Raw genomic sequence first — 26,644 nt, forward strand, 5'->3', positions numbered from 1 at the left:
CAGATAATGATACAATTCTGTTTCCTACCAGGCATATTTCAGATGTACCTTTTTTAGTTAATCTCTAATCATTAGTGTCCCATCCTTTGACAATCTGGCTTTGCTAGCAGTTTGTATCAGTCAAGTGTTGAGGCCAGCATCTTGCACTGAGCTTTTCTTCCTGCTCCCTCTGCTTATCTCTGCTTCCTCTTCTCCTCAGATGGTGCAGTTCAACACACTCCTTCCTCTTGCTGGTAGGGCTGCAGAAGTCACGAAACCGAATGGCAATCTGGGACAGCATCACAGTGCCTGTAGGGAGTTAATCCAAGTGGTCTTTCCCAAAACCTCTGCACCAGCAGCCAGCCTGCCTGTTTGCTGGGTGAGCTGTTTTGGGATGGGCTGGTTCAGAGCAGGCAGGCTGGATGTGGACGGGGCGGGGGTGGGTGTGTGTATGTGCGAAGGAACATCCACTTAGGCACTTGCAAGGGGGATTGTGTGTCCTGATCTCTGCTCATTAGGAATTTTTAATTCTGCTTCTTGCTTCAGTTAGGCTCTTGCATCATCCTAGGGCATTTTTGGGTATCTGCTGAATGCCAAGCTGCCATCTGATTTTTTTTTTTTTAACTAATTTTTAATCTTTTCTGTTTGGAGGAAAAACAAGCTGTGTTCGAGCACTGCTTCACATCTCTAAAAATATAAGTTGGCTTTCTAAGTGCACAGAATACTCCCTCCCTTTCTGCCTCTCCATCTCCCCCCGCTTCCCTCTCCCTGCTTCTTTCTGCCTGAGAGACTGGGAGGGGGTCATTCTTGGCAACCACTGAAGATGGATTCTAAGTGGTGCACAAGCACACATATAGCAATTTGGCACACAGCAGGGGCTGGGGGCGGGAGGCATTTTGGATTTGTCAGCTCATCAGCACAACTAGGTTCTTGTCAAACGGAAGAAGTTGCACAGGTCCCTGGTGACTGAAATGCAATTGGTGAAGCTGTGTTGGTCTGGAAAAGCAAAGATATGAGGTCACAGAATCATTTTTTCCCTCATGCTGCAGCACAGTTGACAAATTAGCTCATAAACCAGCATTACTTCCTCAACTCCCATTCCCTTTCCTGTCTTGTGTGCTCCAAATTTTATGTCAGTTCTGATATCTATTCTTTGCCTCATATCTTAATTTCCTTTATGTATCAGCAATTCTGTTAATTTGGATTCTATGAATAGTTAGGAAATTTTAGAGACTTTATTGTGGTCAGCACAAGCTTGTGCCCAGGAAGTATTTTGTCAAGCCCAGGGATTTCTAAAAAGTGATACACATACCGAGGGAGTTACACAAGCTGCTGCAAAGCAGTACCCAATACAGGACTGAATCAGGGGTTGTTTTTGCCGATATTGCTGCTGCCACTGATGTGCTATTGATGGCCTGTCAAGAAGTATATCAAAATTGAAAGTGTATTACGTTCCTGGTCTAGGAGCTGGATATAGTCAGCATAGCATGACACAGATTTCCTTTGATGAGATGCCTTACACTTTCCTAAATTCATTTTCTGAGTTAAATTATTCTTTTCACTGTATTTTTGCATGACTCAGAGTTGCCTTTTCTATTTGTGCTTGCAAGCAAAAAGCATTGAAGCTTTTTACATCTGTGCTTTCATCTGCAGGTAAATATACAGTGTAGTTTTGAATATGCTTGACTTCCTTCCTTGACTCTGTCAGTTGCTTCAATTCATACTATCAGAATTTCTTTAAGATGTCTCAGTGAGAGGTCCATGTAACTATGTAGATTAGGCTCCTGCCTTGACCTCTACTGCTGTCAATGTTGAACCATAATGAAGGGAGGATGCTGACAGATCCCTGCTTTTGTGTGTTCACAGTCCTACCCCTGGTGCAGCTCTGCACTCTGATGTGGTAAGGGGCTGCTTCTCTGTGAGTAGGTGCAATAAGATCCTCAGAAATTATTTTAGAAAACATTAATCCAATTTGTCACATAAGGCTTGGCCTGGAATTAATCTTGGAGTAACCTGATGATCAATCCACCCTTCCTCGGTGTGGTAGAGACTGCATAATTACAGACTTCTGCTAGGATGTTCTGGAAATCTCATTTCAGGAGCAGTGTAGAGGAGCTGCTACTCAGCCTTATCTCCCACAACACAGCCCTGCACATCACACAAACTATTCTGTACACTGGATGTATATTGCTATTTTTCAGATGAACTGATATTCTTAAAAAACTGAAACAGACAGAAATTTAATGATTATAAAATGACCAAAGATAAGAGTAGATCCAGATCCATGTGCATCAAAACATTCAGATTTTTGTTTGGGTAACTAAAAGGTGGTTGGACAGAGTTCAATTATAAGCCTCTAGTCTAGTGATCAAGTCATTCTGCCAAGTTAAAATCCTGTTGCGGAAATATGTGACTATTCCCTTGAATACAGACTAGCTGGAAACTTGCATATTGCTTTTACTTTATAAGAATTTATGGTACCTACTCCTCTAGAATAGCAAGTTTTAAATTGCAGACATCTCCCTCAGAGTGCTTTTGCTTTAGCTTGGTGGGTAGTTTCTTCTAGATGGGGAAAGGGACATAATTTATTTCTTTCATATACTGTCACAGCTCTAACTACCAGGTGTTTTTGAAAAAAAAATCTATGACTTTGATTGGCCTAATTGGCCTAATCTTCAATATAACCTACAGCTCTTCAGTTTTGCTGTGACAAAGTACAAATGAGTAAATTCAATAGCAGATATTTGGAACAGTTGTATTGAAAACTTGAGGCAATTCTTAACAACGTGAGAACGTTATTCTGCCACAGCAAGGCAGAAGACAAGTGTTTCTTTTCAGCATCCAGCTCTTGTGCATCTGATTGTATCTATTTTTGTCCTCTCATACCCTTGGGAGTACATTTAAAAATACAGGGGTTGGAGGCGCTGGATTAAAAACATGCTTTTCTTCTCGTTATTGTAATTTTGATTCTTCTGATAATGCATAGCAAGCTAGGTCAGCAACATCATGGGAGACCATACACTCACTAGAAGTTCTATGATGCCATAAAAAACAAAAATCAACATATACATGAGAGAGCTTGATAGTAGGGTAAAATCTCTTGTGAGAATTGCATGCAGGCATATCCAGCTCCAACACTAGCCTACTGACAGCGCCTGAACAGCTTGTTTTGTGTTGTAAGGGCTTGTGCAATATTGAGTGATGACACCAGCTGTGCTCAGGTTCTTGAATTACAGCTCAAAGGATGGTGGCCATCAGGGGACACACTGGGCTTGCAGGACTAATTGGCTTGCTGCTAGACTGAAAAGCAGAGGGTCGGGAGCTGAGGCTGAGAAAGAAATAAGTAGTTTCCTGAGTCTCTCTGGTTTTTACTATAGCACTGTTGGAGAATATTGGTTTGCATATCAAATTTTTGTTCTGATATGCTTACCTTCTAGCAGTATGTGCTGGCATGTTGTCCTGTGTGCAATAGATGCTTGAAGGAGACAGTTACATCCCAATGCTCTCGGAGGTGAGGTGGTCTCCGACCTGCACTCAAGCTTTGCAGCTAGATTTGGTTTTCATTTAGCTTGAATTATTTGTGATGAGTATTCAAGCGCTTGATTTGGTCAGCTAGGGAAGGAGGAACCTGCTCAGATCTTGGCCAGGTTTATATATTACTAACAAAAGCGAGACTTAGCTGTGGAAATTAATCAAGTTTCTTTTCTCCAAAAAGGGAGGGGATCAAAGAGGTTACTCAGAGGATGCAGAAGAAATGTAGGGATTCAACTATGTCACATCCAGTTTAATTTTATCTTTCTCAGACTGCAGCAGCTCTCTTCTTCGGAAGCCAGAGTTGCACTACGTTTACTTTTGGTGTTTGTCTTTTTAATTCTCCTACAGTTTCACAAATGCTTCTGGTGTATTTTTAAATTTTAGCTTATAATCACACTTTTTTTTTTTTTTTTTTTTTTTTTTTTTTTTTAAGGCACCATCTGGTCCCTGATATGGTTTAAAATAAAAATCTAGCCAGGACACAACAGCAGAAGGACTTTTCACAACCCAGTATGAGAGCTTCCTCACCTGTATTTCTCCACAGACACTGTCACCATCAGATCCTATTCCCTCTAGACAGATCTTGCAAAAAGCAGGGTCTTAACAGCTCTTGCTTTCTTTCCCTTTCATCTCATGCATAGTCATTTTATGGAAACAAAATGGATGCACTAGAGAAGCTTACAACTAGAACGTGGGAGGTCTGCTGTAAACAGCTCAGTCAGAGAATTTGTAGTTGGAGCTCATGTTTGCATTTAAGCTGCCCTCTGGTGCTTACCACTTCTGCAGTGCATGCCTTCATTGTGTCCCCTGATGCCTGGAGACATCTGCAATATCCAGGGGGAAGAGGGAATCAAGCATCACAAAAAATCCTCTTAAAAAAAAAAAAGTGGCCCCATTCTGTAGGTGTTTTACTTTAAGCAGGACATTAACATGCTATATTATCATTGTAGGGTATGCTGGGCAGGAAGGTTTTTTAATTTTGATTTTTATGAGTCACAGCATAGCTTATTTTATCTTCTTACTGTGTGCAGCAGCACTGTCTGTCATAGTGCTTTCCCAGTAGCCACAAATTAAAGCATGCCACTTAAGCAGGGTGATCGTGTGACTGTCACCCTCAGCACAGCTGAGGCTCAACCTGGTGTTTCTTCTCTGGCTGTTAGAGAACCCGAGGTTATTAATGCCAAGGTAGTTCAGACAATAAATAGATACAAATGTACCTTTTTCTACATACAACCAGAAATTTTGAAAGGACCTAAACCACTGCTGAAGACAAAAGCAGGCTAATGTAATGAATGGGAAAGAACCGTGAACAGCTCTGGGACTTCTGTGTAGATTATCTGTCTGGCAGGATATTCACTGGTCTTTTTGGTTTGTTTTCCTATTAACTAAAGGCAAAGCTGAACAATTATTTCCCTGCGTGTTGCTCTGTGCCTGAATCATGCTCCTGTCCCCACTGCACTCCCCGGGTGCTGGCAGCACGGGTGGTTAATATTAGCCACACAGCTGATTGTCCCGGTTGGTGCCCTGCAACAGCTGCGGGACGGCCGCCCGTGCTGGAATCCCGCCCGGACCGATGCTGGTGCTGGCACAAGCCCTTCCCATTATATCAGGAAGGACCATGTCCCGTTGCCACGATGCGCCGGCACCCCAGGCTGGCCCCAGCTGTCTGCGGGACGTGGAGCAGGACGACAAGCACCCAGGGAGGCTGCTGCAGGAAGAAGCACACTGTGATTCCTCTGGAGTGGGAAGACGGGAGGTTCCTGGATGGGACTTACAGCTGTCTCTATGGGGTAAGGAGAAGGTTTCTGCAGAGCCCCAGGCCTGTGTTTTTTTGGCATTGCTCTTAGAGGAGGGAAACACAAAGAAATAAGGTAAAAATCAAGTATCAGCACTCTGAAATGGGCAAATATAGGTTGCATTTGCTCATCATGTTGGCCGTAGTTTCTTTACGGCACAGTACTTTTGGTTTGCACTAATTTTAATTGGCACTCTCTAATTATAGAATGCCCCTGTGAAAAGTTACTTTCACTTCCAGTGGTGATTAGATGGTGATGACATGTTTTAATAATAAACATGGGACGGATACTGAAAAATAAAACAAATATGCCGGCTGCACTTCTGGGGAGGGGAAGAAGTGCTATTGCTCTGCTCTAAAATTACCTAATCTGTCTGCTCTCACGTGATATCTTAAGTTCTCCCATCTCTCTTTATTTAATTTTTCCTTTTTTTTATTCTTTCCTACAACGACTTTTTTTCTTTTATTTTCTTAAACCATGATAGCATCTTTTGGTAAGAACAACAAAATATCTCAGTGATGTTTACGTAGACTAAATGTTGGAGTTGCAAGGTTTTACAGGATCACTTCCAATGTCCTGTTCCCTTAATGTGACCCCTCTCCATTGACTGTGCGAAGAAAGGCAGGGCTTTCAGGCAGGTCAGAAGGGGTCTGTGTGCCAGTATGACTTGGGTGTGCTGGTGCTGTGCCTACATACATGCTTAGGGATGGAGCCAGGCAGGCTTGCTTAGGGGCTCAAGCAGGCTCTGGCTGCTGTTTGGAAGTCTGCTTTGTGCTAGAAAACAGATGCTGCTGCTACTACTTCTAAATTAAAGAAAAAAGCAAAAATAAAAGAGGGGCTCATCTCTAAATTCAGTGATTTCTGCTCTGAATTAGTCCACAACTCAGGGCAGCAGGTCAGCCTGAAGTAATGCTCCTTGAGAGTTAGGCTGATGCAAGAGACTGTAATCAGAGGGAATCTCTCCCTTTCTATGGTAGGTTTTGGGTCAGCACAGTCCTCAGTATTTCTATTTCTATGTATGTGTAGCTGTGAAACATTTTTTGGGAGCTGTGGAATAAATAAGCTCTATCTGGGCCAAATAAGTACAATAGGAAACTATTGTGTTAGGTGTCTCTATGCACAGTGTAGGTTTAAGTTCCTTCCAGGAGAGGTTTTTGATTGAAGCCATTAAAATTTGAACATTGTTTTGACATGAAAGAGAGAAAATGCTTTTTCTCAATGATGCATGTGGGGTTGTACCTCAAAGCAGGAGCTCTTTGCTGTGGGAAACATAATGTCTTAGGGGATTGTGAGATCATTCCCGTCATAGTGCCTCTGGCACTGCTATTGTAATGCTACTACTGTCCTTCAGCTCCTGACCACTCACAGGCAGCACTGCGCTGGAGGTTTGGAAATGAGAACACTATGTAAACTATGGTAATCCCGTGCATCTCACAGCGCCTTGACTCATGGCTCCAGCGAAACCTTTCTCCAGCTCCCTTTCTATTTCCCACCATCCACCCACACTGGTTTCTGTTTGTCTTATTTTAATGCGTGAAGCAGCAGATTTTGCTGCGCCTCAAACTAGTGCTTCAGCCATGCTGTTGGGGGTTGAGTTTTGTTCTCTAACTGTCCCAGTTTAAAGAATTTTTTCCCATTATCATGCTAAGGGAGCCTGCCGGGTTACGCCCAGGCTCTTTTCAGGACTCTAGACAAAGGAGTAGGTGGGAGCGGCTTCCGAGGGCTGCTCTCTCGCGGGTGAGCGCGGAGGGGAAGGACTGTCGTGCCCAGTCACGCTATCGGAGCCCCCGGGAGCTAGGCTCTCTGCTGTGGGACATTGTTCTGCATCTGCTCTACTCCAGCCTACCACCTCTGCGGACACAGCTAATCACCGGGACACAAACGCTGAGCGGGGAGCTGTTCCTCCACCCTGCTCTCACCTGAGACACAGCGCGGCCGCTGCCGCCCCCGCCCCTCCGCTCCCGCCTGCTCTCCGCAGCTGTGCGGGCCCTGCCACGTGTTACACCACCGGGAACAGACACAGGCAGTTTGTCTGCGGCTAGAGAAAGGACTGGAACCGAGTTATCTGTTCTGTTTTGTTGGCAATTTTTCATAGCTGCTGTTGTTTCTGTTTGTCCGGTTAGATATCTTAGTAAAGAGCTGTTATTCCTACCCCCCTTATCTCTGCCTTAGAGTTCCTGATTCAAAAATTATAATACTCGAGAGGAAGAGGACTTACATTCTCTATTTCAAAGAGGAGCTTCTGCCTTTATTGGCAGACACCTGTCCTTCCAACTAGAACACATGCCTGAGCAGGAGCTTCCACAGGGATAGGCCAGCGCCGAGCCTTAGTGTTGTGCTGAAGGGACATGCGCCAAGACACAGGGAAGATACATTACTATGTCCATTTGAAAGGACTCTGTAACTTTGAAATTACCTCTATAAGCAGCTCACAGAGAAGCCATTTGCAAATTTGATGCCAGTTTTTAAGTGCAAGATGAAGGTGGATTTTGCTGCCACTAAAATCAGCAGCTCCGAGTCCCTCAGGAGAGGTGCAATAGTCTGTGTAACTGGAGAGCCAGATATGTCACCTTGCGAAAGATCTTGTATCCAGGTAGGAAAGCATAAATGAACATGTGGATCTCTTGCAGTGCTGGGTACAGAACAGCATGTTACTAAAAATGTTATTTGTTTTTTAACCGTTATGATAAAACCTTCAGAGCTGCAGAAGTTTGAGAAGAATAAAATGTTTATCCCACTTTGTACACAAATTGTTGATCTTGGACAGAAATTAGAGGGCATATCCAAGTAATTTTACAATTAACCTTTTATAACCAAGTAGGTCATGCAGTCATTAGTATATCTAGAAATTTTTAATATATTTTTTATTAAAATTATGCATCATTTTCATAGAAAACTGACATTATGGTTTTATGGGCTTCTGTATTGCATTAGTAGTACATCATTATCATAACTTACCTTCCATCATTCTTCTAATTTCTTGGAAATTTAGCTTATAATTTCACTACAACATATTACAAGAAAATCCAGTTGCATTTGAAAGCATTATGGGAATCCTCTCTTGTACTGTAGACACATTACTTGATCAGATTAATTTGCGGTTAAGGAAGTAGAAGAATATACTATAATGACATACACATCTAGGTAGTGAGAAAAAACAATCCTTTTTATTTTTTCAACTATTGCAAACATTTGCCTTTTCCTGTGCCCTGGGAGTGCATACACATAAAAGCATTTGAGAATATAATTTCTATAATATAAAGAACATGTGATAACTACTCAAAAAATTGACCTTGTTAGGGTCCTTACAGCACTGTTGGTGAAGCTGATAGCCAAGCATGCAAGCAAGGTATCCCTTCAATCTTCTGTGAATTTATAAAAGAACATTTCCTTCTTCTTCTGGCAGAGAAAATGGGATGATGGCCTGTTCCCTTCTCACCGAGGTCTAGAGACAAAAAGCAAGGGAGAGAGGACATTTGGCAGAGCAATTGCGAAGAGAAAACGGGGATATTTTCTACTAGATGCCCTCCAGAGCAAAGGCAATATGCAGATGGATTTGTCTACAGCTATAATTGTGTATTATTGAGAAAATCTCACCTCCTAAAAATCAAAAAAGAGAAGGGAAATTACTGGAAATACAGAAAAAGGATGCATGAACAATATTTCTGGAGGCTGCAGAGGTACATCAGTGGAACAACATGATCCATCCCTTAGGGAGGTCTGAGGAGGACATAGCCCTGTGGAGCCGAGTCTGTTGCTGTCCTGTTCTTACCCGACTCGTTATTGACAAACTTCACTAGAAAACTAGGGTAATGTTAACATGTTCTCACTAATCATGATTACATTTACATGTCTTTGACTTGAATCTAGATCTGTCTCAGACCTATCTAATTATGATTTTCCTGTTACTTTCCTGGCAAGTTCACCCACTTCTCCCTGGCTGCTATGATGGTTACTGCATCCTTATTTACTCCTTCATCTCTTCCCTGTAGCAATTAAGAAAGGTTAGGTGAAAATCTACGTATCCCTAGGCTAAAGACATCCATATGTGTGCAGGAGAGAGCAGTCAGGAACCACAATTATTCACAGGGAAGGAAACCTCCATCCATTTCTCCTTCAAAGAAGAAGGAGGTCAGTTGTTCATGAAGCATGCAGGCAGGTTGGCTTCTTCTATGTGAAGAGGAGGTTATAGAAAAGGCTCATAAAGAAGATGCCCTCTCAATCCTTAGCAACATGCTGGCTGCTCCAGGCAGGTCAAGTGTTAGTGAAAGAATGACAAAATGGAAAACAGCAGCAGCCCAGGCCCTTGGCCCCTACAGTGGTGAATCCCTGTGCAGGGCAGGTGACTACCAGTGATGGATGATGTTGAGACCTCAGAGAGAAACTATATGATAAATGGTTGGCCTGACACTGTAGGAAATGTTTGCATTGTGAAGTGACAGGTAATAGATAAGATTATGTTGCTATAGGTCCTTCAGGCACTGATCGAGCAAAAATAGTTTCTGATTTTCTTTCTCTAAGGAAAAAAGGCACAGAGGCAAGGACCCTTATTTATAAAAGCCAGGCATTAATAAAACCATGTTTGCTGCATACAGTCAGTGTAATCTAAGACTGATGCAGATCCAAGCCAAGTATTGCTGTAGCTTCTCAGTTGTCGTAGTTAAGGTTACAAAACAACTTCTCTCACAGCTTGTCTAATGTCACTGTCATAGTTAAGGTTACAAAACAGCTTCTCTCACAGCTTGTCTGATATCACTGTATGGAGCTAAGAACCCACTATTGTATCCATGGTTAAAACATCTTTTGCACTTTTATCAGGGCTGCCACTAAGATTGGAACAATAAGACAGTTTCTCGTAGGCATTGACTCATTATATATGATACACGATAATACATTGAGGGATACAGACACAACTTCTCCCCTGAAATTTCCAGATATTACGGTTTATTATTTACAATAGCATTTTTCTGGGCAGGTTTTTGTTTGGGTTTTGCTTGGTTGATTGGCAGGTTTTTTAGTAGGAATGTTCCTCTTTTGTTTATTTTTATTTGAATAGCAAAAATAGACCTCTACTACTGCTGCTGAAGTGGTCCATTAGGTAAGTTCTCTGCGCTAGTTTTTGCTAGGTAGATAAATACTGCCTGGATGCAGCATTTCCAATTAATAAATACTTTGATTATGAAATCTATTCATTGCTTTAGCTGTCTGGAAGGGATTATGCAAGAAACAGCTTGGGTTTTTTTTTTTTTTTTTTTTATAGGAATGGGGAGACTACACTGGGTATATTTTTAATATTTTGAGCTAGCTTCAACAGTCTTGCCCTCAACTCCCTGAAACCAGTGAAACAAAGTTTCCTCTCTTCTACTCTTCCTTCTAAACACCTAAGGAATGCATAATTTTTATGCTGAACTTTTCTTTTAGTATTTATCTGAAGATTAGTGAGGAGCAAGGAAATGAGAGTACTCTAATAGGGTCAAATATATTTGGTATAAAGGGCTACATGGCTTTACATAGGTGAAAAATAGGGATGGAGGAAATAGGCGTGTGGCAAGTTGATAATTATATATAGCACAGATTGGTTCCAACATCATATTTCTCTTAATTATAAGAGTATGTTTGAGAGATAGAGTTTCTCTAGAAACTTTAGAAAGTTCCCTAGCTAAATACCAACAGTGGTTTTATCTGGCTGCTCTTTTTATTTGTAGATTTCAAATACTTTACAGAATAGTTGTCTATATAGTTATCCCCATTTTACAAATGAGGCATTCAGTTTCTTGAAAATGAAAAATGGTAGAGGGCAGCTTCAGTTTCCAGCCATGCCGTGTCCTCTTTGACTTTCCAAAGAACATTTTTACAGCCACCCACAACACAGCTGCCCATTGCATGCTCCAAACAGCACATGCATGTATGTAGATTGGATTTCAGCCCCATTGCTCTCTTTGCTGAAACTGCAGTAATGAGCTGAAATATGACATTATTCCCAGGGCTGTGTGGACATTGCTAATGCCAATGACTGAGTAAAACTTATTTGTTGTGACAAGGTGATACTTGTGTATTACACCAGATCTTAAGCTGTCAAACAAGAAAATCTCTACTGATTCTCATTTCACATAGGAAATAAATACTGAAGAGGAAAAAAAAGAGTCAATATGTTTAAACTGGGAATGTATGTTTATCAGGTTTCTAAGAGAGACTCTGGAAAAAAATACAAAGTCTCACATAATAATTAAGGTTTAAGAATTTTTCTTTGGAATTAGAATTGGTTTGCCTTTTCACATTTCCAGACATTGGAAATATAAAAGCAATATCAAGTCAGTAAGTTTCAGAAAGGTAGGGAGCTGAGCTGTTTATTAGCTTCCCAACTGCTTGTCAAGACCTCAACAACACCCTGAACTTAAAGCCCCAGTGGTTGTGTGAGAAGACAATATGCGGAGGGGTAAGAGTTGTTGCTTTGGTTTGCATCGGTTGTGATGCTGGTGGTGGCAGGGGACAATGCCAAAAGTTAATGCCCCATCTTGCTGAGATGAGCAAACAGGCATGAACACCATCAATGGCTTCATTGTGAACCAGTAAAATACAGCCATAGTCCTTTGGTAAACCAGACTGCCAACAGGTGAGGAGCATAGCTGAAATTATTTTTAGAGAAGGATATGTCTGAGTAAGCTTATATTAGAAGCTCAGGAGTCCTCTGTGGATGTTTGAGCTGTGTTTGATTACAGGAGTGAGAGGAGATCTTGGCATGGACCCTTCTTTTCCTTTGCTAGCCCAGGAGATGAAGAAGGGCCCTGAGAAACTGCAGTACTTCAACCATGTCCTGTTAGAGCCTGAACTCAGGTTCCAGGATCATACAGCATATTTGTATTATTAATACTTCTATTACTATTTTTACTTTTGTAGCATTATTTGCACTAAATTCTTGACAAATTGCAGAAGAGATCTGTTTGTCTGTTGTGTAGGATGGATAAACAATTTTCCCAGGCAGGCTGATCACTGAGGCAGTTTTAATCTGACTCCTCCTCATAAAGCCTTCTGCATTGCAAGAAAACTTCAGTGAACATCACAGCTGAGACAAGGATGGTTTTGAATGGCAGATTATGGGACAAAATCTTCCAGCCATAGCTTTCATGAACAGCATGTAGAGATCTCCAGATTTGGCTCCCAGAAAGGGTGATGAATAAGTCTTAAATTATCAGTTTTATTGACAAATACCTTAGTCTGTGATGTGTGAAAGGATCTGGTGCTTTTCACTGAGTGAAAACTGATCTGTGCCATAGCAGCTAGATGAGTCACCACACACGGATCAGAAAATGCCTTGTGACAAATGGCCAAATGCAGCACAGGTCTGATCCCATTGGTGTCCTGGGTATTCTCAAGATGGTTAACCTCTTAAGAGGTGTCCCTGCACTGCTCAGACTCCACCAGCTCCACAGCATATATAATTTTTTCTGTTTGTTATGCAGAGGAGGTGGGATACTACATATTAATCCAGCTTGGGATCCTGGGGAACAACAGGGACCAAACCCTCCTTTCCCTTCTACAGCTCTTTGCCTTCAGGCATTGAGAAGTTTAGGAGGGTCTTCCTGAATGGTGTGGCATCCCAACCATGCTGTTTGTTAGACACATCCTTCATGAATTTGTCTAATCCTGGCACAGGATTATTTTATTTTTTATGGCCTCTGCAGCATCCTATGGCAGTGAGTCACAACTTAATTACACCTTGTGTGAATAGGTTCAATGTCTCACTGGAACCAGCAATTAGTACTTGCAAAGAGACATTTTCTGTGTGAAATGTTCTTTTCATCAGTGCTACCCCATGAGAGAAACTGCCTGTTGAAGCTCCCAGGAGATAACAGTTTCAGGGGCAGAAGGGGCCAGTGCCAGCAGTTATGTTACCAATGAGCCAGAGGAGAAAGTCAGGTACTGTCAGTGTGATGTCACACGCCTTGCACTACCCAGCACTGGAACAATTAAAAAATCCATGTTATTTACTGAACCCCAGCTGCTTATTTGGTTCACTGTGGCCATGGAAACATCTGACCTATTTACACCTTCAAGCAGAGTGAGTGGTGTCTGGTGAAAGAGAGGTGGAAAAAGGGGAATGCTTTGAATTTGGATTTTGGAGACTTTTAATTAAGATGGATGCATACGCATGTGTGCTAACAAGGGGGAGTCAGACAAACGTGGCCCGAGGAAGCCAGGGGTTCCTGCTCTAGTGCAGCTGTGGCATAGAGTCCTCCTTGAGCAAACATGAATTACCCAGAGCCTCTGCTTTGCATACAAAATGACACCCACCATTTCCAAAGGTCTTAAGGAAATTCCTTCTTCTGTCACTTTGTCAGCAAAGTACTTTGCACTGTCTCTGCAGCATTCCTTTCTGAAAAGGCCCCAGCAGATGGGAATCAGCTTGTTCTACCAAGGAAGGAGGGGAGATAAGCCTCATTCTGCACGAGGCTTGAATGTGCACCTTACAACACTCACCTACTCCTTGCCTATTTCTCAGTACAGATGGGATAATGGGAAAGAGCAACGTGAAGTCGTTTGGGCACATCAGATGGAGCAGGAGACTTCACTTAATTGCAGCTGGGGCATTTACCTAGGCTGCAGATTCCCATGACAAGATAATGCCATGTAAACTATCAGACCATGGGCACAGTACACAGACTGAGCCTCCAAATCCTATTCTTCTGAGGGCATGTATTATTACAAATGAGCATATTAGCTTTTAGATAGCAGTTACCTGAAATGGTAACTGCTAAAAGGAGATCTAGCTGGAGAGGGGAAAATATTAAACTCTTGGTGTAAAAAAGACTTCTGCAGATACAACATAAGTGAGTATTAAGAATGAAGAGAACTTCAAGACTTTAAAGATCTATAGGGAATCTTGAGGAAGAAAGGATGTTTACTTTTCATATTAGTGAGAGAGTGTCTTTAGTATCCTCAAGGCATCTGATTGATAACCATAGCATCAGACCTCAGGAATGCAAATTTGGTAGCTCTTTAAGATGAAAGCTCCCCCTCTGAATGTTTTTTTGTTGTTGTTTTTTTTTGGGTTTTTTTTTTGTTTTGGTTTGGTTTGGGTTTTTTTTGTTGGGTTTTTTTGTACTTTTTTTTTTTTTTTTTAATTGCACATTTCAAAACCATTCATATTCTGGCAGATAAGTTTTTTATCCTGAAAGCAAGGGTTGACTGAGGAACAAACTGTGCAAATTGTGTTCTCAAACACCAAAATTAGAGAGAAAATACCATCTGTTTCCTCTACAGCCTACTTTCCCTGGTTCCAGTGATATCTCTTCATGGAAAAACAGTCATGAAGCTAACAACAGGACACACAACAATGCACCATAATGCAATGGTTTGTTTGTGTGGAGGGACCATTGTTCCTCCCTAGAGAAGGCAGCTGGAAGCCCTGTTCCCAGCTGGATGGGGAAGATATTCATAGCAACCTGTGCTGCTGGGCCCCTGCCTGGCTTGGCAGGATTCCTCTTCCACCGCAAAGACTTTCAGGTGGCATTCCTAAGAGTTTTCTCCTCGACCTGCTACAGCAAATTGATGGAGCTTTGACAGCAGCTGTGACTCATTTCAGAAAGAAATCCACTTGAGTGCTCATTATCACTTCAGCATCATTTAAATGTTTCCCAGTCAGGGTGAATATTTTGTAGTCGCAGGGCACAGGCTGTTTCCTTTGTCCTGGGAAGCTCACACAAACAGACTTTCTACCTGTAAGTTCTTCCCAGAAACTTTACAGCTGGATGTCTTTTGTTTCTGGGGTTTTTTTCCATCCTCTTTGTCCTTTGTAGATGAGTTACACAACACTGTTTTTCCTCCTCCAGAATCACTGAGCAAATTTCAAGGCTGTGAAGGAGGGGGAGGAGAGACTGATGCACCAAGCCACCTTTGCCCACTTGTGACTAGAGTATAATAGGTGCAGTTGATTTGAGGCTGGCAAGAGTTTGCTGCCAAATTGAATTTTTCATAAACTGATTACTGCAAAGTGCTCTTGGCAGAGGAAAGTTAACACTTTTCTAACTGGCTCAGCTCAGCATAGCTCATAAAGAGGGATACTGTAATAATAATCCTCTTCTGGATCCTTGGCCAGGATTTTGGATTTTCTGAAAAACTGTTTCCACCCCCATTCCCTCATCCATGAATAAATCCACTTAAGGCTTTTTTTCATAGCCGTTGGTGAAGGCATAAGGAAGGCTTCTCTGCTGGTGTAAAGCAGCCAACCTCCATTGATTGCTGTGCTCTGAGTTACTTTAGTACTGTGGGGGTGATAGTATGATTCAGACATGGTTGATAAAGTTAATGGTAATCTACCCTTAATAACTTAAGCTTTTAGCATTTTTAGCATTTTTTCCTCTAAGGAGACCCATGGAGCCAGGGAAAGGCCCTGGCTGAACTACTCAAACAATTTATCTGACAATTTCTGCCTTGTGTTTTCTGCTTGCAAAACACTCATCCAGGAAGTTTTTGGTTCGTAAGGGATTTTCTTCTTCATTTTGTGTCAGTGGGTTATAAAATAGGGAGATAATTTTAATTCCTCAAGTTGCAATGTTGTCCTTGTTGCCAGATGACTGTCACCCTACAGGGAGAGAGGCCACTTCAAGGAAGAAGGACAGACTCCTGCCTGTAGGCAAGAGTACCTTTGCTCATTCAGAGACATTTGCTAAGTGGACAGAGTTCCCCAGAATTTATTTAATTTTCATGAGCATTCACGAAAACTAAAACCGATTTTGAATGCATCAAAGCTGCTATTTGCTATTAGCTCAAGTCACATTTAGAGATAAAAAAATACACACCAAGAGTATTATTTTGGACAGACTGCATCCCTTTAATCTAGCTATTGGAGGCTGTGCCCACTCAATCACAATGTAGGACCTGGTTTGTTGTGGTGCCTTGATGTGAACTCTAGTCAGATATTTCAGTGGGTGGGCAGGGATCCTACAGTGTAAAACATCTGCTTCACAAAACAGATGCTGGGTGTAAGCATGTCTTAATATAATGATAAAAATCATCATTTCAAATCTCCCACCCCTCAGATGACCTTTCTAGCAGGTGCTCCTAAGTTAAAATAAAAAGTGCTTTAGCAGTAGCAACAGTTAATTATTAATTGTTAATTATTCTCTTTGATATGCTTTTCCTCCCTATTTATACAATTTAAATATGGCAGGGTTTCACACTTGCCACTGACATAGATGCAACCGAAAGCTTTTACTACTCCAAAGTGGAAGCATTTATGGAAGTGCCAAGGAGTGGACAACAAAGGCCCAGTGTGCTGCTAGGTCCATCATCAGCAAGAGCTTCTGTGGAATAATCCGTATAGTGTATGGGACACACAGGGACCATGTGGTTATGATTTAAAGTCATGCCATCTGTTTAGGAGATCTGAATGGTTTTGATCTGCTTTGAAACAAACAAGAAAAAGAAATGTAGGAGTATTGGGGCTTTGATTTTCTTTGGTGTTGTAAACAGGCAGGATGTTTCCAAGAGTCCCAGAAGATCTTCTTCTGCTTGGCAAGAGGGGTGGCTGTGCTGGACCACAGAGCAGGCAGGGAAAATAGGATCATGTTTACAAAAATTACAAACTCTGAATTTACAAAAATTGAGAGTTAATTTAGGTAATGTAGATATGTTGATATTTATAATTCAAATTTTTTTCACTATAGTTTTTTTCAAATATTGCATCACTTGAATAATTTTGTGGACCAAAAATCTACAAAAGCTACAGGTGGATGAGGAAGAATCCTGGGTGAGGTCAAGTAAGAGATTCTTGTTTTCATTTTACTCCAGGAAAATTTCTTTTTGCTACCATTAAATGAAAAGTCATTTTTATTTGGAAAATGAAGCTTTGAAATTAAAAGGAATTTCAGTGAGATATTTTAAATCATGTTAAATATTTACTGAAAATTGCCAAACCAATGCCAAATCCTCTCAAAAAATGCTTCCTCAAGTGGCTTGAGCCAGTGTGTGCCAGCTCCTCTCATCACAGGGACATTATCTATAGCAGTAGGAGTTCTGGTGTTAAAACAGAAAGGGCATATAATGAAAAACTGCCATTTCAGCCAGATAATTCATAAATATTAAGAAAAAAAAATTTTTACATGATAAACTAAATTGAAAACCACTATGTGGGAGAGAAAAAATGGCAGCTGTGAATGTGCTATTGTTAAGTGTCAAAAGAATTTTGTGATATAAAATTATGTATTTGTTGTTTTAATAAGAAAAACTATGTTCTATTGTGGTTTTAACATTTCAGAAATGGACTAGCTTGCCAGTAAGGAAGAGTTTTAAAAAAGAATGTCAAAATTATTTTTTTTTCTGATTTTTCTCTTTTAATCAGCTAAGGAGTTGAGTGAAAGATGAACTGCAAGTTGCAAAGTTCAGTTGCTTTGTTAAAAAAAAAAAATTCGAAAAATTCCTTCATTTCTTCATAAAACTACTGCTAAAGAGGAGTATATGAAGCTGACCCACAAACACTAGCCCTTTTCTTGCTTCTCTGCAAAACCACTTGTCTCTACAACACAGCTTTAGTGAGATGTGTCTGTCCATCTAAATATCTTTGAGTTGGGATTCTGTTTCTTTTGGTGAGTGCTGAACCAGGAAGATTATGGCACATTTTTCTTCTTGTCGTAGCTCCTTCCTAAGTCTTCCATTATTATGTATATACTAAATACATTTTCCTCCAGAAAAGACACCAGTGTCAGGATCTGCCCCTCCTGGTATATATGTGTCATTCAGTTCTTGTGTTGAAGGAGAGACTGATGTCAAAGATCCAGACGCTCTTTCCCTTCATCCACAAACCTCCTTGAAGTGGGGGCATTGCCAGAGCAGGAGACACCAGGTTTGTGAAAGGGAGTGCAACTGCAGTGACTTCTCTCTAACCTGTAATTCATCCTCACTACTGTCTCCCAGCAAGCATGTTCCCTCACCATCCCCAGTAGGAATGGGGGCACAGTGCCTCTCTGGACTCACTCAGGCACAAGTCAGGTGTAGCAAGGACCATAGAAACCTTTTGAGTTTGACCACTCTGCCTCCATTAAGCAGAAGAGAAAACAGTGATTTATTTCTAGTCCTTTCACCTTTGTTAAAACAGATGCCAGATTTGGTGGGGTGAAACAATTCTACATTTATTTTACAGAAAAAGCTAAAGTGTTGTTTTGATTCTGAACTGGGAGCTAAAATTCTCTTGACTTTCTCAAGGGACAGAATTCTAAAAATTCACTTAATGTCCTATTTTACTGGCTTTTAAGTTCTGAATTTGTTTTCTGTATTTTCCTCTGATATGTCAATAGTGCACAGTGCTGGTTTTCATCTTTTATTTGGTCTTGTTTGCAATAGCTGAAATACTTATTTTAATTGCTTCTTTTTTAAACATTAAGAGCAGCTGCTACTTGGTGTTGACTAACACATCTAAACATTGCTTGTAGATAACAGGGTTTCTTTTTCAAATTCTAGTTGAAAATGTTTTTCACTTGGCTTAATCTTTTTTGTAGATATTTAGATACCGTGCTTTTGAATTATTATTTTTTAAAAATAAAGTAGACTCCTTTTTCTTAATTTGCATGGTATTGTTTGGTTAGACCATGTAATTCAGCATCAGACACTTACTTGGACACATATCTTGTTCAATTTGGAGGCATCAGGCAGAGCCCTTGAACAATTTATTTCTGGTTGAGAAATATCAATGTTTCTATGTGATAAATTGTTGTTTTCTTCAGTTTCATCTTCCTGTGGCAGTAACACTGTAAAGGCAACAAATTTTGGTAAACAAGCCACACAAAGAGCTAAACAGCAAACCCGCACCAGTGAAAGCATAGTGACATGAATTAGAGGCAAGAGCCATATTTTGATCCACTAATACATACTTTGCGTGCACATCTAGATTGCTGTCCAGTGCTGCAATTTACTCACTGGCTATATGACAGATGAGGTGCCCTTGTCATCTCTGACCTGTGTCTAAGGAAAATGAGCTTTTAAAGCTATGATCTTGTGTATATATACTGCCCAGTTTGCTGCATATATATATGGTATCATCATCTGGTAAATAAATTGCATTTGCAGTTTGGTCAGCATCATTAGTTAATTAGACCCTAGCTGTTTAGGCACCTGGAACAAGCAGAGGGAATTTAAATTCTTCTGATGAAAGTATTTATTTATAATGAGCTTCACCCCATAATGAGTTCCAGCCAAGGGAGACTGACCATTAGCAGATGTAATGCAGACTCACAACATTACCATAAAGATCAGAGTCACAAATTCAATTTTATATGGCTTACATACACTCATCTAGAGCACAGATTCTAAAAACAAGTCTTTTGGCTACAGTTTTTCAATTGTGTCAAATTTGATACAGTCATCCTATGCTTGAAAATAAACAGGCAGGATACAGCAGACTATTTATTTTATTTCATTTATTTTATTGCTCTTCCTCTATACAGTTTCAACAGGAAAAGAAGCTGAGTTTTTAATATTGTGAGAATGCTCATCCCTTTTCAGCTGGGAGATGTCAGAAGCAGCTGCAGACCTAAATGAAAGGAGCTCATCTCTGAAAATTTGCTATGCTGTAATAAATGCAGGGTTCTGCTGGTGAGCTGCGGATGGCCCTTTAATGTCTTTAACAGTACTCCAAGGCACTGTGGTCCCTCCTGATCCCTTCCCCCACTCCCTGCCCACCCAGGCTCAGGATTTCATCGTGTGAAGGCAAAGATTTCACTGCAACACTCAAGGGCTATGCTGAATTTAAAGAAAGGGGTCGTGCCTGGTTTTATCATCCAGCAGCTTCCCCTCAGCCCAAAATGATGTTCTTTACTGTCATATTAGCTTTAAACATTTGGCTCCCTGAGTCATGTTCATATAATGGGAGTTGTTGGTATGTAGCAACACAGGGGTTGTTATCTATTTATTTTATCTAAGTAGCATATGCTGTGCAAGGAAAAATGTGTTTTTTCAGCATCCTTGTGACATATTTTCATGATTAGTTACAAAGCACAGTTAAATGAAATCCAAGAACTACCTTCCAGCCTCCAGGTCCCTGCTCCTCCTTCATTAATCTGTAATCATGGGCATCTGCCAGTCTGGAGACCGGAAAAGTGTTAAGAACATGACAGATTCCCAAAAAAACACTTTTACAGCTGGGAAGTGAGCATAGCATATGTGGATCTTGGTAAAAGGATCTCAGAATTTGAAGAAGGCACTGGGAAACCATTTGGGCACAGTGTAACCTGACATTTAGAAACCTTAGAAAGCCTTTTCTCCCTGAGATTTGAGAGATGTTGAGTCTTGTCATGCTATATTTGATTGTGGGGTACATGAGGCACAGTACTTTAGTGGGTGCAATCCCAAGGAAATGGGAAAGTCTGACTGGTGGGCAAACCAAACACTGCCTGGAGCAGCTCTGGGCAATGTGGAAGAGCTACTAGATACTTGTCTTGGTCAAGAGAATCATTTTGAGGCAAATGGGCGTATGCAGACAGATGATAAAATCACAGGATAATTTGGATTATTTGGAGATTATCACAACTGAAGGGCAAGAATACTTTCACTGCTGGGTAGAAATAGGACTAAACTCGGCATAAAACCCAAAACCATTCTGACAGAAGAAAAGAGGCCAATTGTTGGGATCCTTCTCGGCCTAAGAGGGATATTTCTAGGCATTGATAAACACATGGTTTGAAAAAGAGCCACATGGGGCTTATGAGACTGTAGCAAATGTGGTGCTTGGAGCCCTGCAGGAGGCACTGAAGCTGGCAGGACTCTGGTCGTGGGCTGTCACCATACTCACTAAAGCTCCATGGTTAATGACAGCAGTCCCCACTGCAGCAGGAGTCTGGATGTCCATGGTTTCCAGAACAGCAAAGGATATTGTGGCAAAAGCAACTGAAGATTTATAGCAGTCTCCATCATTTGTCCTGATTCAAGAGGGCATGAGTGAGAACACACGTGGGGGAGAGAGTCCCACGTGAACGAATGCCAGCTACAGTAAAAAAGAATCATCAGATGACCCAATGGTGATAAACCCCATTTCCCTCAGGAAAGTAATGCTCTGGTTACCTCTCACCCTGCAATTTCAGCCCATGCCTGCACTTTAGACCAAGCAACGACCAATGAAGTCAGAAGTGATCTCTGGAGTCTGGAGGAAAGGACATCAGTGGTGAGACCACCCACATCCCCATGGCCAGAAGGTGTAAAGGTGTCTTCTACTTCATGAGAAAAGATCTGCTGGTAAAAAGCTCATTTTGTTTTCCAAGCTTAGAGTCCTAACCTGAGCTTACCCACTGCTCAGCTGGCAGGTGTAGAAAAGAATCAGCAATGATCATTATAATGAAACATCAGTTTTTCCATAGCTTGAAATATTGCAGTAAAATAGCACCAGAAAGCAAGTTGCTTTGAGTGACATGGTAAGTATTAACATTGGGAATTTTTTTTTTTCCTTAAATTTCCCTCACTTTTTAATTTTAGGTGATGCTTTTACATTAGTTTGAAGTTTTTTTCCAGACATAAATAGTCCATTATATAGACTTTAACTGTCCCTTTTCTTGTAAAGTTGCTCATTTTTTCTTCTGTTATAGAAAACCTGTTTGTAGCTAGGATATGCCAAGAAAATGAAATGGTCCTTTTGCTCCTTTTTCCCAGCATGCTACCCAGTTGTCCCAAAATATCTCTGCTCTGTAATAGTGAATACTTCAAGGCAGAGTGAGATAAATAGAAAGAGACCAAAAGTACCTTTTTATGGGACAGTTTGCCATTTGGCATGAGCCTGTGTGAGTCAGACTTTAATTGTATTTGCTGATCATAGTTTTGGACTGGATGTTTTAAACTAGATGTTATCTGTTAAAAAAAATAAAAGGGTGAAAGAGAGGCAATTTCACACTTTAAGGTGTCTGTATGCTTTTAAGCTCTTTTTTCCCCCTTTAGAAATAAACAGCCTAGGAAACTGAGAACATGTACATAGAGACTTCTGAGTTCTAGTTTACCAAATATGTGCAAAATCCAATATAATTAGTCCCTAATGTTGCAGCCAGGATGAATTAATTCCAAGATCTATAAGGAAGCCTTTAATTCCCTGGTTTGACGAAGACCAGCCATGTTCTCAGCCATATTATATTAAATATTCAAAGCATTGAGGCTGTGGTTTCTTTTTTTGCCTAAAGTGCCTCCAGTGCCCCCGTTGTTGTCAAGTCATTCCAGTGGCATTGCATGCATGAGCAGCCAACATAGTTCATTCAGCCTAAAATAACACAGCCATTAGCTAATGGTGACAAGTATGAGGGGCGTTTTTTCAGTTGGTTTTGGGGAAGAGGGGGTTGTACTCACTTATCCAGTGAACCTACAATTTCAAATTCCTCTGCTTTATAACCGTATTGTGGGAATAAGTTGTAAGTCTGTAAATTGGAAGCTGAGCTATTGGAAAAAAAGAAATATTTCAGGGGTGTCTTTCTCTTTATAGTTTCTTAAGGGAGTAAAGCTGCATTACTCAACCTGTATAGGAAACATCCTGTGACCCGCAGTGGAGTGCAGGGAGAGCAGGTGCAAAGGTGGATGCTCCCACCTCCACACTGCCCGGGAAGCAGGCACAACTCTCTCGAATTTTGGCAGGTGAAGTGCAGCTCCCAGCAGCCTAAAATTTCTTACTGGCATAGCTCCTCTCCTCCATCAGGGGTCCCATGCAGGTGTATCACACTTGATCAGAGCAAGAATCCGGCTCTCTGTGGCTAAACTGTTTCCAGGTGCAGGCAACAAACTTCATGTTTGTCTCCTCACGCTCTGCCTTCCACAGAACATTCTGCAGCAGCTGTCAAAAATTATTGCCAGTCAAAAAAGAAATCCTGTCCCTTTTCATAGCTCATTTTCTTTTAGCAGAGATTACAGTGTTTTTTAATTACCACTGAAAAAAAAAAAAACAAACCCCAAAAAAACCAACCACCATAAAACCATACAAAATGCCCTCCAAAAAACCAAACCTGACCAGCACTGGGAATTTGGGGTGGAGTTTGTCATGGCTGTGGACTGAGATGGGAGCAGAACATCAAGATCTATGTTGTGTGTGTGCATTTTCCATGATAGCTTTTCCCTCTGAGAGTGATTCTCAGGTTTGTTTTATTTTCAAAGTTAGCCTCCAAAGAAAGTATGAGAAATTGAATAGATCATGTATAAAGTGCCCAGATGGTGTGTCACTGGTTTAGGTCTTTCATCCTTTAAAATGTGAAGAATGTTGTGAGTTTCATAAAACCTGAAGGATACATCTGTGTTCCTCCGGCATTGCAATAATAAAATCAGCAAAGGCTGACGCTCCTGAGTGGCTCCATCTCTCACAATAAATATTTGAAAGGCATTACAGCTCTACAGTAAATGAGGCGGTCAAAGAAGACCACTTCCAATAGATCATACTAAATTATGGCGGAAAAGTACTGCAGATTAGTGGCTCTTTCTTCATTCAGCGCTTAATGTCCAGTCTTGAATGGCAGGCAAGATGAGGGAAGCTGGTGATATTCAGCGATGTGTTATCTATGTAAATACAGGGGTGATGTCTTGAACCCAGTTCTGCTGCCTGCCCTGAACCTTTCAATGCCATGGAGCTTCAGCATCTCTGAGGAGGTTGGCAGCAAGTACTTGGAGCAGACTCCTGTGAATGCTGCACGTTGTGCTACCCACTGCACTCTCTTTTTGTGGAGTATTTTCCTCTTCCCTGATGTCACTTGAAGCCATTCAGGTTGAAAATGTGTTTGGCTCTCTGTATCTGCAGTACAAACAACATCAATGTCTCCCCACTCTTCGTGACTAGAAATAACCCATCCTTGCCTGTGCTGCCTGCCTCTGCCACCTACCCACTCTGCCACCCGCTCTCCTTGCAGTCTTGGTCGAATCAGCCCCCTCTCTCTGCTTGCAGCAAGCACCAAATGGCACTCTCAATGCTTGCTTCCATTTGTGTGTGATTTCGATGGATAAAAAGCTCTATAGAAGAGGATTAATAGTAATTGTGAATTATTAGTATTTACTGTGCCTCTGGCAAACTCTGCCTTTTTAAAGGAAGTGCCAATAATTAGTTACGGTGTTTTAATTAAAGAGAGCTATCTATAATTAACAAAGGGATGCTGCACTTTATATCTTCTGCTATTTCTATTAATCAGCAGTACTTCACAGACGTTATATTTTGAATTGTGCGTACTGCTCTTTTGCATATTTTTCCCTACTTCAAGGTGCGCTAATTAAGTGAAATATTTTCATGAGGCTTTAAGACACAGTCAACCTGACAGGGAGACACTGTTCATGCCATACTGATGCTTGTGCCAGTGTTGTACAAGTTACTCCACACACTCTTCAGAGAATGTAAATTTAAGTTCTTGTGCTTTAGTTTCAATGCTTTGCTTCTTCCGTGGTGTAAGTCACCTGCTGAACTTAAAGCATATTTAGAATTTAGAAACTTAGTTTCCTACCCAGCTTCTTCTCTTCACATTAGTGGTCATTTCTATTAACTGTGTGGTTAGGTAGTGCAGTATTTCGATAAAAATAACTCGTATAATTTGCCATAGAAAAAAATACTTTTCAATTGTTCTTTTTATTTCTAAAATTTATGTATGTGGTGAACTCAGACATTATTCATTCAAGATGTATATCCCAAATGGCCAGTTTGACTGTGAAATATATTTTGTTCTAATAAATGATTGTTCTTCATGTGATTTTTTTCTCTTCTTCTGGATAGCTGCAATTGGTATTAAAATCTAGTAAAGACCAGGGGATGATACCTGAGCAACTTTCAAAGGGCTTGTATTTTTCTGTGTTTTGCTTTGGAGACATATGCATTCAGTTTTAAGTATCTAGCTGAGAATGACCATAGACATTAATTTCCTACAAGATGTGTATGACATTCATCAGTTTGTGTGTTCTTTAGAGACATCAAGAGGCACAGTCTCCATGATTGTATGCTCCTTAAATAGGTTGCTGTGTCTCAAAAGCTGGCAGAAAAATTCCTGAACAGCTTCTCACTGCTGGAATTAGCAGTTAACACCTTTCTTGTATATGACAGGCCATGTGAAAGAGGTGCGTGGTCACCTAAGCTCACTGTGAAAAGCACAGTAAAATGGTTCAGATCTGTCAGTACTATAAGATTTATATTTATTCCTTGCTTTTATGTCCTGCATACACTGTGCAGCCTCTAAGCTGATAGCCTCCTGATTTTAATTTTCAGGCTACATTCCTTGACACAGTTTGCAGTCCTCACAGCTTTGGTGGCAGAGCTGTTTCTGCAAGATGTGGCCTGATCAAAGGATTGTAGCTGCAGGTTTCGTCTGAATGCTAATGGATGTGGAACTGATGTAGGAGGTAGGGGGGAGGAAGATATTTTCTTTCCAAACAGAGCCAGGTGAAATTGGTGTGATGCCACCAGTCTCCTGCTTAAAAGGCTCCTGCTGGGTTGGCAGAAACAGTGATGTGGCCCCTGCCTTGAAGTGAGGGACACACGGACACATGTATTCATCTAGGCCTTGAGTGGGGGCAAAAAGACTAGCTTTTTCCCTCCTCTTGCATCTTTCCTCCCGCCTGCAGCTCTAGGTCTAGATGTAACCGCTATTGTTTGTTTTGAAATCATTTAGGAAAGAAAGAAGCTTAGCATATTGCTGTCTTGCATCAGTCTTATTTTCCTTATTCATCCTTAAAGATACCGTTTAGAAAGAGTGACTAGGATTTAGGATGCCCAAACTGACTATAAGTTGAATCTTCTCAGATATCCAGTCACCTTTCCTCCTAGCCCCCCTCCTAACTAATGTCTAAAGTAAGAGAGACCTTCCTTGAGGGGAGAGCTTATCTGTGTTTAGTTAGAGATTTCATTTTCCAAACAGGAATCATCAAGTGAATCACAGACTTGTAAAAATACCTGGCAGGGAAATGTTAGTTCTAGGATGCTTAACTATGCCCTTGTTTCCAACTCCACTAAGAGTGCACGAAAAGACTCACTGCTAGAAATACAAGGGTTTACATTTATTTATTTTATTTTGGTTATATTCCCATGAACACAAGTTCATGATCTTCTTGAAATGAAAGTTGGAGAATGTTGATATTTACTAAAAAGGAAATGTTCTGTTGTGCCAATGTGTGCATGAGCTAATACAGTTTTCTAGGGATGTGGAGAGAATGACTTGCAGGAGAAAGTTGCTCTTCCTTATTGTTACTGAAGAAAAGGAAGAGGAAAGAGTGCAAAAGATGGAAGGGAAAAGAAAAAGAAAGAATTAAGAAGCTAATAACAGTGAAAGCTCACTGGCCAGGACATGTCTCTTTCTGTGTTTGAATGATTTTTCTTTGTAGACAGCTTTGTATGGCACTATTTTTAGAATCTCTTTAAT

The 26,644-nt window shown here is 40.9% G+C and overlaps 1 protein-coding gene across 11 annotated transcripts in view; it reads left to right on the forward strand.

The window, feature by feature from the left end:
* The first annotated feature begins 5,106 nt into the window (after window positions 1–5,106).
* ARPP21 (cAMP regulated phosphoprotein 21) overlaps window positions 5,107–26,644 on the forward strand; it is a 207,764-nt gene continuing 186,226 nt past the window's right edge. For 9 of the 11 annotated variants that reach the window (XM_056484275.1, XM_056484270.1, XM_056484271.1 and 6 more), the window contains exon 1: window positions 5,107–5,303. The gene's annotated coding sequence lies outside the window, so the exon portion shown is untranslated. The remainder of the gene's footprint in view (window positions 5,304–26,644) is intronic. The other 2 variants (XM_056484296.1, XM_056484295.1) reach the window with 1 other exon arrangement.

This window comes from Oenanthe melanoleuca, chromosome 2, assembly GCF_029582105.1.
Source record: "Oenanthe melanoleuca isolate GR-GAL-2019-014 chromosome 2, OMel1.0, whole genome shotgun sequence".
Lineage (NCBI taxonomy): Eukaryota > Metazoa > Chordata > Aves > Passeriformes > Muscicapidae > Oenanthe > Oenanthe melanoleuca.